General features: G+C 45.9%; 1 protein-coding gene across 3 annotated transcripts in view; it reads left to right on the top strand.

Annotated features, from left to right (window-relative positions):
• The window catches only part of LOC144110188 (uncharacterized), an 86,761-nt gene that overhangs the window by 6,647 nt on the left and 66,783 nt on the right, over positions 1 to 13,331 (top strand). The window lies entirely within an intron of this gene.

The following is a 13,331-nucleotide window of genomic DNA, read 5'->3' as shown; positions in this document are numbered from 1 at the left end:
ACCTCTGGCCGTGTTTAACGGCTTTTTGTCCTCAGTTTAAACCTGCGATCCTTGCCTCCACCCATACGCGAGGCCTCAGGCTGAGAAAAAAGACTTAGCTTGAAGGCATTTTGCTGTACACATTTACCCTTTTTATTTAACTTGTCAACGTGAAAATATTTTGTTTGCTGACAGTCCCGTCCTTGCTGTGTTGCCGTTAAGTACACTGGCAGAGAAAAACGATAGAGCGCTAAATATTATACCTGCTCGTCATATAAGAAGGGCTGTGATATTGTTGTTCGCGCTCTAGACTCCCATTTTGCGGTAAATATTTCCAAAAATGCACTCATACGGATAGGTCAAACAGTACAAAAAAAAAACCTATCCCAGGACAATATAGTGGCACCGCTCAAGTATTATAGAGGGGGCTGGGGCAGAAGCCGGTGTAGAGTTCGGCACGAAAGGTACACGACTGGCCTGCCTGGGAGGACACACCCGGTGATTCTACAAAGATAGTGGCCGTCGCTCGCACTTGACAATAAAGCAGTCGGGATCAAAGGGCGGCCGCACTAATCGTACGAAGTACAAAGTCAGACCCCATCCCCCCCCCCCCCCCCCCCCCCCCCTTTTCTATAGCGCTCCTCAGACTGATCTCGTCCATGCTGGGGATGACACTCCCTCCTCGAGCTTGTGTTTACACTGGAATATCAGACACCCGTGCAATGAAACCAGACCATTCGGTTTTCACAGCACAAGCATTGCGAAAGGAGGTGCCTGGCAAGCATTCGGCGAATGGGCAGCTGGAACATTCACGGTGGTGCAACTATACCTTTCCTGCCATTCAGTTCCGGCTTGATGGGCAACGCAACTATTGATATCGGTGAATGGTTAAGCCCGCATAATCTTCTCGGAAGTTTCCGGCAGAATTTAGGCAGCACGTGAAGTGAAGTCGAAGACAAGGTTTCACGACAGAGCTAGCGACCTTATCGCGTGTAAATTGCTGCGTTCCTTTATTGTTGATGATCACTGTGGTGGACTTCAAAGGTGCTGTTATGGAAGCTGTACAGGGTGCTTCAAGTAAAATGAACCAGTAGTTAACTACGCAGTGTTGCCAGAAAAAAACACAGCGACATATTGCACAGATATCATGAAGCAAGCATGCAACAGCCGTAATTAAGTCTAGGCGACGTGAAAATAACTGAAACTGATTGTAAGCCTTAAGACTACTTCTGCACTCCGCAACAGTAGTGAGATTGCAGTGTAGGTGTCGCCGAGGAACTATATCTATATCTGAAGGATGGTTTGACAATAACGAACCACGCATTAAGTTGGTGGCCTGCTTCTCTCTTTCTAGCTAGGAAAGCAGAAGATAGGACGAAACACACTTTTCAATGCGGTGCCATCATAAACACGCATCGCCTTTTTATCGTCTTCTGACTACCTCCTTACGTTCATAACGGAGGCTGATGTTCTCCTTGGTGGTTAGCTAGCTTCTGGCGTCTCCATTCCGGTGTTGTTGTTTTTTTTGCGTTGAATGCACCATGACGAAAGAACCTGCTCGGGGAAAAAAAAAAGCTGCAAACGACACCAGCAAGAGGTGACTGCCTTTGGCGCTGGGAAGCCACCACTGTATACGTAACGAGAGACACTCTGAGGAGGAATGAAAGGCAGATTTCCTACTAGAAGGAAAACGGGCTACTGCCGCAGCCTAATGACATAGAACAATAAACGATAATAGCAGGCTTCGAAGAACTGGCCGTTGTATGCCGCGGTACAGAAGACGCCAGTGCTGTAGAGAGGTTCCCATCGTCCCCAGTCGGAGTCTGGGGGCTACCCGACCCGTTTCTATTGAGACGGCGCACACGGAAGCGGACAGCTAGGAAGAGCGTCACTGTGAGGGCTTCCTTTTCTCCAGCGAATGACACCGGCCTTGGACAGCACGCGCGCCGGCAGCGGAGAAGTCTACTGTGAGGAAACGAGGAATATGTGTCACACGTAACAGAGAGCATGCGTAGAGTTGCGGATGCTGAAAGACTGGGGTACTCTTTTTTTTTATTTGCATCGTGTTCACGGCGAGCTAAAGAAACCTGAGCCTTCTGCTTTTGTCCAATGTGTCGTGACGCTAAGAAGAACATCAAAACGAAAAATTTTCCGATGGGCACTCAATCTAGGCGTAAGCACCGCCTACTTAGTTGACAGTGCCCCGTTTCCTGTTGACAAATGCATGCGTGGATTGACTGCATCCACAGCTGTCGATTATAACGCCTTTTATTGCCTTTATATGGCCGCTTTAAGATTTTATTAATCGTGTTCATTCCGGTACCAGGGACAGGTCGAATGAAGGAGCCGATACTCACTGTAACGTGGAGTCGGACAGAAAGCCACAGTCAGTACGGGAACTAAGTACTGAAGACGCGGTGGCAGCGGAGGGCTATAGATACTTTGGTATGTTATGGTCCACAGGTTTCATACCTAAAACAGCGCGAAAAACGGGACAAAAAAAGGAGACGACACAGACTCTTGGGTTGTCTCCTTCTTTTGTCCCTTCTTTCGCGCTGTTTTAAGTATGAACATTCACCAACAAGCCCAGTTCGACACACTTGTCCACAGGGTGGCGGTATAAGACATAACACCAGACATAGACAATCCACAAGTTAAAACTGAAACTCATTATGCTTCATCACTGACAGCTTTAACGCGAGAGCGATAGCAGAAAAATTCGACGTTGTCGGCGTCACTGACCGTGAGCGAAAAATCCCAGAAAAGCAACCAAGAAGTAGGTGGGCAAGCTAGGTCACGTGACATTGTTGCGTCATCGCAACCTGCCCACTGGATTATGAGCAAACTGCCCACTCTGGTAAGTGGCAGGTAAATCAATGATTATTCACTCTAGAAGAGCAACCTGGGTCGCACAAGGCTAACCGGTGGCAGCATCTACCATCGCAGGGCAGTGGCGCATCGCTTAACCACTGCAACACTGCGCCAATAGGGTTAAAAGGGCTCCCAGGCATCTGTGAATGCAAAGTAGAGAATGACATTCTGCATATATAGCAGTAACCCCATTACTCTCTCGCGTCATACCCTTAAGGCGGAGCTTAAGTGTTCTTCCCAATTTTTATTTGTTATAAAACTCTTCACAGTATTATAGCAGAAAAATGTGATTTTTAATTTTTTTTCACAGCTCAATATAGCTGTTTGAAAAATTTCATCCATCTTAACGGCGCCGCTTTGGGCTCCGCGGGCTGTGGTCTGTCGGGCAACTAGACGCGGCTTGGTGTCTGTAACGTTGAGTGCGTTCCGCACACTTGACAGGCAGTGCGCCCACCCTGCCAACCTGGCAGGTGGCAGTCAAATTCGTTCTGGTCCTGGTCCAGACCAAGACGAAGTTTCTGAGGAAGCTGTAAAGCTTTCCTTTGTATCCGTATGGCTGCGCTTGGGTGGGTGCCAACGAGTAATTACCCCCTTATTACAAATCTACTCCCCCTTGGTGGTTTACCCTAAATATTTGACCGACACACGCAGATATCTCCGCGTTTTATTCCAGAGAAGTGTTTTTTCCTCTGCTGGCGTCCGGTTCTCAACCTCGCGCATCTGTGTCGCTCAAACACTAAGAGAACGATGCGCTGTACGCGTGACCGCCGAATGCGCAGAAAGCAAACGTTTCCAGTAAAAGCGAGACAATTTCCGGTGGCCCCCGCCTCCTTTCCTCATCAGATCGTTTCATTGCGTGATCCCTTTGGCTTTCTGTGTGTCCCGTGCGAAAATGCGCCCGGAGGCGCGTCTTCGCAGGCTCGTTTCGTGCAAGCGGGGTTAACGACGCTTGCCTGCTCTTGCTGGTCTGCAGGCGTCTTCGGAACGCTGTATCAGTGCACCCTACTTTATTTTAGATTCGCAGACCGACCGACGGCCAAATACCCCTGCCAAGTGCTCAAAACAAAGTGCACTTACGAATAGTGCCACTTGCTGAAATTGCACTCTAGCACAGCGAAACGGCGTAACATAAGTGCACTCACCGAAATGCGCACTCCAGTCGAAGTGCGATCATAGAACATATTTTGAGGGTCGTGTGCGTAGCCTCGACGGCAATGATTTTTTGGGCATAAAATGTAATATATAACAGAATGCGCCCTTTACTTTACCAGTTGACTTTACCTTCTTGAATGAACAGCGCGAACAAAGACGAGCACAAAAGACAAGAAAGCGAACGACACGGCGCTGTCTTTTGTGCTCGTCTTTGTTCGCGCTGTTCATTCAAGATGCTTAACCAACTAGCCCGCCAAAACGTGTTGCCTTTACCTGTGAAATGTATATTTAGTTTGTGCAATTAAATTGTTATATGATTGCGACCAGCAAAACAGCACATCACTGAAACACGCTGTAGTCCGTCCGAAATTCTCGATAATGGTGGTCCATACGGGATTCGAGTTCAGTGCACTGAGAGGTTACCCGCCGCGGTGGCTCAGTGGTTAGGGCGCTCGACTACTGATCCGGAGTTCCCGGGTTCGAACCCGACCGCGGCGGCTGCGTTTTTATGGAGGAAAAACGCTAAGGCGCCCGTGTGCTGTGCGATGTCAGTGCACGTTAAAGATCCCCAGGTGGTCGAAATTATTCCGGAGCCCTCCACTATGGCACCTCTTCTCCCTTTCTTCTTTCTCTCCCTCCTTTATCCCTTCCCTTACGGCGCGGTTCGGGTGTCCAACGATATATGAGACAGATACTGCGCCATTTCCTTTCCCCCCAAAACCAATTATTAATATTATTGAACTGGGAGGTTAGATGAGTTGAAATGCGGAACGCTCCGGGGTTAGCTTTTTTCCTATCTCACTAATGCCTGCCCCGAAGGAAAGGGGCAGGCATGTTGTTTGTTTTTCGGATTCTGGATGTGCTAGTAGCTTGACTTGTTACGCTATTACCATAAAACAAATTTAACGCTGTCTTGGCCAAAAATTAGATTATGGTCATTTTTATACACTATACCGCTCTAAACGAGCATAATTGTGAAGGCTGCGCTTACTAATCGCTACTTTGAAATATTCTTTTTTAGCCAGCCGCCATTTCTGTATCCACGGGCGCACTCTGCTTTCCCGTTTAGCACCGCGTAGCGTAAAGTTCATTAGAGGGGCTGAAGCGCATTCCCCGTCAGTGCAATTATATGAAAGCGCAGTATATAGTACACGGACATGAAACGGAAATATTCAGACTTCCACAGTGTTCGTCTATTTTCACAGCCGACTATTTCGCTGTATGCCTAGCCTAAGAAAAATATTAAATGAGAACCTCAGAAACAGTATTATTTACACAGGCTCCCTCAGTTTACTTACCGCTCTACAGTCTAGAAATGCAATCACTCCGATGCTCGGTGACATCATACACAACATAACAAAAGTCATAGCTCAAGGAAAAACTATAAAACTTTGCGGGGTGCTGAGTCATGTCAGAATTAGGGGCAACGAGAGAGCAGACCTCTGCGCTGCGCAGGCTCGTGGCAAGCAAATAAAAAAATTAAATATCCCATTTAGAGATTGCATAAAATTGGTACATTTTGAAATAATGAAAAGATGACAGTCCGCTTGGGACAATGAAGCAAACAACAAACTACTCTTGGTAAAGCCAGATTTAGGAGAATGGAAGTCCTGCACCCTCCAAAAACGTCTCAAGGAAGTGATTATCTGCTGTCTTCGTATAGGGCACACACACCTCACACATAATTTCCTATTGACAAAACAAAAGAAGCCCCAATGCGAATTATGCGAAGATGGCCTAACGATAAACCACGTTTTATTTTCATGCAATAAACTCGAAACACTGAGAAAAAAAGGATTTTGCAGTTTTTTACAATGAACACATACCGTACTACCCAACATTACTCTTAGGTGAAGAAATACTTGTTCAAATTTCACAGGTTTTATGTTTTTAAAGAGAGCAGGCCTCTTAGAAAAATGGAGATCTGATAATATAAAGTCGTTTTATATCAAGAGACTTTTTAACCATACCTCGGCCAATTTATCATTTCTGAGAAGACGGCTGAGGTCTTTATTTGATTGGTTCGGAGCCTCGACATCCTTGCGCAGGCAAGGATGGCTGCAGAGGTTACCCGACTTTCTGTACAGCTTTCACTAATGTACATTTTTAAAATGTCTTGTCTTCGGCATCACTAGGTAGCAAAATCTACATTTTAGGCCGACTACACCACTGATCACTTATCACACTTTTTATACAATTCTGCAGAAAACATTTATATGCCTTGTGCATGGCGCGTAATGGCCTTAGCTGCCTGTGTGCCATTAAGCCCAACGCAACGCAATTTATTTTGAGCGCGTGACAGAGGTATGAGCCTTGTTGCTGGTTGCTGTTTGTACAATCGGCATGGTATGACTGATCATCAGCCTAAATGCGTCCGTTGCGGGACGAAGGCCTGTCAACCCTGTTCAATCCTGTTCAATCAACCCTGTTCTGCGCCAACTGCGGCCATCTTATCCCAGAAAACATTTAGAGAGAGAGCGCTCTACTCCTCGCAGTAGAACTTCCAATTTCGATGTGGATGAGACGGTGACCTTTAGTGCCTCACAAGGTCAAAGCGAACTTAACTGTGTGGTGGTATGGCCCAAGCTATGGTAGTATGACAGCTTGATTATGACCATTTGGGACCTAACCTTGGCCCTTGGCCTTCACATTTGATTTGAGACAGTGGTGCCACATCGATAGTGACCTTCACATCCTCACAAGGTCATACCGAGCTTAACTGCGTGGTGGTATGGCCCAAGCTGTGGTAGTTTGACCACATGATCATATGACCTTTGGGTACCTGACCTTGAAATTTGATTTGAGACAGTGCAGACCATGCTTAACAGAGCTTTCGCTCGTATAACTGTTTTTACAGCTGATTGACTGGTTTGGTACTCTATGCACTGTAAAATAATATTTTTTTTCTACATCTCTCCTCGTATTGTTCTACTATATTACTATTATTATTAAGCCGCCGCGGTGGCTGAGTGGTTATGGCGCTCGACTGCTGGCCAGAAAGACGCGGGTTTGATCCGGGCCGCGGCAGTCGAATTTCGATGGAGGTGAAATTCTAGAGGCCCGTGTACTGTGCGATGTCCGTGCACGTTAAACAACCCCATGTGGTCGAAATTTCCGGAGTCCTTCACTACGGCGTCCCTCATAGCCTGAGTCGCTTTGGGACGTTAAACCCCCGTAAAAAAATATTATTATTATTTGTATGCCCCTCCTGCTTGGGCCATGCCAAGGCCTGCAGTATTGTATAAATAAATAAATAAATAAATAAATAAATAAATAAATAAATAGGCTCAAGCCACGTTGAACCGCAGCCGTTTTTTTTTAAATATCGGCGAAATAGAGTGTATCAGAAAACAGAAAAAGATTACAAAAGTACGACCTCGACTCGCCATTGAATGAATTTTTGAAACGTCTCGCACTTGTCTTCGTGCAAAGGAAGCAGTACAGATAAAAAACAGACTGACATGAACGCAAAAAAAAAATCGACTTCTCGTGTCAAAGGAAATAAGTGCACATAAAACCTCCAGAACCGAAAACTGGGTGAGTTGGCGAACATTTCGCATTTTGTACAGCGCGAAAAAAACAAGGACTAAGCAAGAAACACAAACACTGACACAAGAAGCGCTGTCCTCGTTTTTCGCGCTGTTCAAAATGCAAGCCTCCAGACAAGCGCATGAGCCCACAGGAAGAGGAACCCGAGTTTGAGCGCAAGCGTGCTTTGTCTCAGCGGCAGTTTCGTTCGAAGGAGCAACGAATTTCACCACCCGTGTCTTCGCATGCTGGAAGATTGATTCTTTATAGTTTTCAAAATTTTGCCGACATCTACATGCGCAGTAAATGACAATAAGGTGGAGAGGTGAGACAGTTGACGCGTTCTTTCCATGAAGATGAAGATCGTCAATTACTCTCTGCCATAAAATGCGCGAGTTTCGATTTAAATACCAGTTGCAAGTGCAGCATCGCGCCCGTCCTTTTGTTCTTCCTTTGTGACTGCTGGAGTATTCTGAAAAACGCACTTTAATAACCACGATAACCCGCTGATAGTCACAGCCCGTTATCTCAGCTGTGGTCAGTACTTTTATTTGAAGATCAGTCGGGGAATAAATACCTATCGTTTCGCCCCGGTAGATGTTTTTTTTTTTAAAGAGAAACAGACAGTTTTCAATTTCATAACGCTTGAAGGATGATGGTTTATGGTTTATGGGGATTTACCGTCCCAAACCGACTCAGGCTATGAGGGACGCCGTAGTGAAGGGCTCCGGAAATTTCGACCACCTGGAGTTCTTGACGTACATTGACATCGTATACTGTACACGGGCCTGTATAATTTCACCTCCATTGAAATCCGACCGCAGCGATCGGGATCGAACCCGCGTTTTTCGGGTCAGCAGCCGAACGCCTTAACCACTGCTAGCGCAGTGGCATTTGACGGATGAAGTGAGAACGAAACCGCTTCACCGGGCCGCCTAGCAAGCAGAATAGAGAGCGAATGCCGTTGAGAGCTTGCGGTTCCGGACTTGCTGTCTACAGCGGCCACACGCAGCCTGAATGCACAGAATGCGAAACCAAAGATCCAGTGCTTGTGTTTGTGTATAGCTTTTCCCTCTGTAGTCTGTTTTGCGCTGTTTTAATTGCGAGACTCCTCGCATTCTTGGCTACGCTCCCCGCCCTGCCTCCCTCGTATTTGGACAGTATTTGGCCCTTGAAGGCGAAATAACGTTCGTACAAATCCGCAAGTTGTGCTGTCATGCGTACTTAGCTTATACGCAATTTTCTGGGTTATTGAAGCATTTGTTTTCAGTAAAAAAAGGCGAATTTGCTATCACATGATGCTATCGTATCAGTCTAACCTGACTTCGTTTTCTCAAGTTTCCCTTTAACACACGCACCTCAATACAATGCCTTCAGTCATCCCCCTGACGTGCAGCATGCCAGGCTCTCATAAATTTGAATTGTAGAACACACACACAAAAACACTAACGGTGTTATCCTGACAAAACCCTGGTCCTTAAAGTGCCATAAATTACGACATACAGTCCGCGCGCAGTGTGTGCGTCGCAGAGGAGAATTTTGGCTGAAAAAATTTCGTAGGTTGCCTGAATGCGGTACGTTGAATAGTGTTGGATATTTTATGCGCTATAGAAAATATTGAAAAATAAATGCCACGCTGATCGGATTTAAAGGTAGTCCACAGTTTTAAACACGTGTTGCCCACAAACTGTATACCTGAAGTTACGGTATATGCAACGAAGTAAATTGTGTTGGCCTATAATTGAAGTTCCTCCTGCGCTGCTAATTTTTTTTTTGTTTTCCTGCGCCTTAACTGCATTCCCTTGAAAATGTATTTTGTCCGCACCCCCAGGAAGAGCGGGTCGTGTACGTGCGGTAACAGAGTTTTACAAAAAACAACAACAACGATGTCGTTCGAGCCTGCTCGCTGCACAGGCCATGGAAAGTGTTTCTTCGCAGGCTCCCGGATTAGTTTACCGGGGAGCGAGACGATGAAGTGCGCAGGCAAAAAAGCAGACTTTGTTATGATTTTATTTTTGGCGCGAAAGTATGCTGCTGCTCGCTCCTGCGGCCGCTAAAAGCTCCCGACACTGTTGGGTTGTTTCTCTAGTCAAACCAGAGTGACCGATCGCATTCATCTCACTCGCTATTTTTTTCTCGTTTTCTCTCCAACGTTGTGAGCACTCCATTGTGTGCGTTTTCGCGTGCGTTGTGCGTTGGTATACACAGTAAAAGCACAACTTTTCACCTAGCATCGCAGCCATCACTTATTTCCTAATGCTTGTGTCACCCGAGTCACTCGGTCGCGCGAGAGAACCCCATTGTGCCGGGCAGGGATTCGTCATTCCAGCTCAGCGAACAAAAGGTGGATGAGTCCGCAAAAATCTTTTAGTAGGTATATTGGTAACATCTCTTTAGCAAAGCCTCGGTTCAAGTTCCGCAGAGTTGTGAAGGTATTTTTTTAATGTCTTTCTTAAAAAGTGGCTACGCTTTAATCGGTCGTACTGAATACCTTACAAGAACTATATTGATCGTGAAGTGAAAAAGGTGCGGTTCTTGCTGATAATGAATCGTTGTGTATGGCTAAATCATACAAAAATCAACTGATCAACATCAACGCATATAGGGTTCAAGGGCTACACAAAACTTTTGCAAGAAGCTTACCAGATCAAGCAAAAATGTATGGGAGCACTTTGCTAATCTAAAGTGCAGCAAGGCGAAAGCCTTTTTCCTTGGTTACGGTGATTCTGACTTTGCAGGTTACCATACCAGGGGCACTCCAAAGGCTCCCAAAGTGTAGCTACCTTGCGACACTTTAGATCTAGACGACGTTGTTGGCGCTTGTGGTCTGTTGCTCTGGACTTATTCTCTTCTCTGGCTTCTGGCTTCTGTGGTGGTGGCGCGCAAACGGCGCCACGAGCGTGCGCCGTTACCATGACGACCTCGGTTATGACGTCACCTTCTCCCGTCGCTATATCCACGTCCGCGCTATATCGACGCATGTGGTTCTTTGTGTTTTTTCGCTGTAATTGGCTATAATTAGTTAACTAATCACTCTACAGTCATCAAACTTGGCGTGATGGTTACATTTTGTTCCTTCTATCTGATACTACCATTTATTTTCTGCTATCCTGATTAGTTGCCGCTTTATTAGTGGAAGTCATCGTTACACCGGACGTGCGAGTATGAGCCATTAAAGGCTTTCGCCTTAAAGTAGGAACATAAGCCTAGTTGGTTGTTCATGGTGTTCAATTAGCGTGCTACCACTGACAGAATACACGACGGTCAAGGGGGCGAAAAACGAAAAACAGAAAAACAGATCGCAAGCTGACAACTGCTGTTTATTCAGACAACAACGTTCTTTTATACAGCTGATGCGCGTACCCATATCAGTGCACTTATCAAATCTATTTTACCTAGATGCACCACACATGTGCGAGTCGTGCGCTTCTCATTAGTTTTCACCCCTCCGCAGTTAGCGTTACGGAGTGTGTACTTATAAGAGGCTTGCGAAACACGTGATACGGGCGAATGCAATTCGGTCAGCGCCACTTATATACCGTTAACTGCGATGGAGGCAGAACTATTAGAGAACCGTAGATAACGCAAGACTTCTAAAGCGTAAACTTATATTCAATATTTCCAGTGCTGCGTGCTCCACGTGCTTTTCATATCCACGTTAAGGGTTTTTTAAACGGATGACCTGTTTAATCAGTACGGTGATATCTAAGTTTGACGACATCTCGTCTGGTCGGGTGGTAGGCTCATGTCGAAAGCAAAAGGAACGCCGACCAAATGTTGTTGACAAAAAAGATAGACGGGAACAAGGCTTACATGAGGGCGCCGAAATGTTTTTTTTTTAACAGCAGACTTTGCGCAGGGTTTCTTTTTCTTTCAGCATTAGTTATAAAGTGAAAGCGTTGTTTGATGTAAAGGCTCTGGAGTGACTCTACATAGAGAACTCCCGCTGTGATAAGTTTACCGCCTAGAGGCTCTCTTTCTATAACGGTCTACATAGCAACGCAACGGTCTTCAACTCCACCATAAGCGCTCTTTTGTAAAGAAAAAAAACATGAACATTTTCATTCCATCCTGAAAACTTTCTGAATCTTTTTCTCTCTGTCTGTCGTGCAAAGCGTGCTCGTTTGCCGTAAGTGCTTGCATGAGTCAGAGCACTACTCCAAAAGCCACGGTCTGAAAGCCCGACACGATAACGATGCATGTCAACAAACTTTGAAGCTTTTTCCTCAGATAAGAATGCAAACTACGAGGCAGCGTTCATAGTAAAACACGACTTCGTAGAACTGATGAGGTGTGCAGTGAGCCGTAATGCTCCAAGAACAGGCAGAGAAGGCACGTATCAAATGCAAACGAAAGGGAAAGCACCCCTTTTTACCCTCGTTCAAGATGTGTCTCGTTATTTCTCTATTAAGCCAACGAGAAGAGCATCAAAAACAAAAATAGATAACGTGTCAAGAAACCTGTTTCGTTTTCTTTCCTTTTTTTGTCATTTTCTGTTCATCAAGCAGCGTCACCGCAGTTGTCGTAGCATGTAGCAGTAAAAGAACACGCTTTCACGAGTTCACCAACAAAAACGCTATGCAGGTTGTTGGCTTGACATTGCAAAGTTATTCATCAGAGCTCTTCAATTTTACTAGTTGTGAAACTCTGAAAAGATGCGGACAAAGAGTAAACTTTATTGAGGACGAATGTAGGCTGTCTTCCTGTCTTCTTGGCTGGGGACCTTAGTCCAAGGATCCAAAAAATCTTGCGACTCCGCTTACCCGCTGGAGCAACTATTGCTCCAGGTCGGAGGTGAATAGCACGCTTCACAGGGCGAATCAGGGGAGTTCGGGGCAGGGAAGTAGACCGGGGAGCTTTAACAATTCGTGCTCAAAATCTAGAGCTCCGTATGAGCCAAAAGTAGATTACCAGAGTGTCGCCACCTGCAGCGTTCGCAAGGTGCTAAAATATGCTGAAAACTCGAAGATAGCGAAGAAATAAGCTGCAGGGGGCGCCACCGATAGCCGGCTGCCTAGCTCACAGTGGGCGCTGCTCACAGTTGACCCCCGCAACGCGGCCACGGGCAATGCAAACTTCCAAACTGAGGTATGAAACTAGTATGATCAAAGCGCTTTTATGGTCACGGGGCCCGTTTGTCATTGCGAACGATCTCTCTCGGGCAGAGTGAACCAAAGTACCAGTCGCTGCGATTTCTTAGCGCAGAGAAACAGCAGCAGTTTCGGTGATTTTATTAATTTTTTCCATTGCTATACAGCGATTCCAAAGGCTGGCGTTGATGAACTGCTGCACATGCGGCCGTGGAACACCGAGTTTCACAACGTAATCTCTCTATCAGCTGGAGAAAAACATACTTTCGCGAATATCAACAACGAGAGCCAGAGTGGTCGTATTAAGACGTCAGAAAGTATCCATCGGGCACTTTTGCATAATTACATTTTCGACCCACCTTTCTGCGAAATAAGAGCACAATAAAAAGTGAGAAAACGGAGCATTTGCAGCAAGGGGTTCCCTCGAGCAAGCTTTCTAGAAATGAAGTGACGCCTTGCGTTATTCGATAGTTTTTTACAGCGCTAAGTAACTTCAACATCCTCGCCTCGTCTCAGGGTGTAGCAGTTTACTTAGTAATATTTGTACTGCGAGATGTATACCCCGAAATAATGCGGTGACGTTGACAATGGCGACATGAATGATAGTTCTGGGATGCATTCCTAGTAAGTCCGGGACGCCTACCTTCTTGGGTGCAGCATTCGCTAATTGAAAATTGCGCTCAATTTTTTGTATTACTAGGGTGCTAATTC

Source organism: Amblyomma americanum, chromosome 11 (assembly GCF_052857255.1).
Source record: "Amblyomma americanum isolate KBUSLIRL-KWMA chromosome 11, ASM5285725v1, whole genome shotgun sequence".
NCBI lineage: Eukaryota > Metazoa > Arthropoda > Arachnida > Ixodida > Ixodidae > Amblyomma > Amblyomma americanum.
This window is presented reverse-complemented; position numbering and strand designations above follow the sequence as displayed.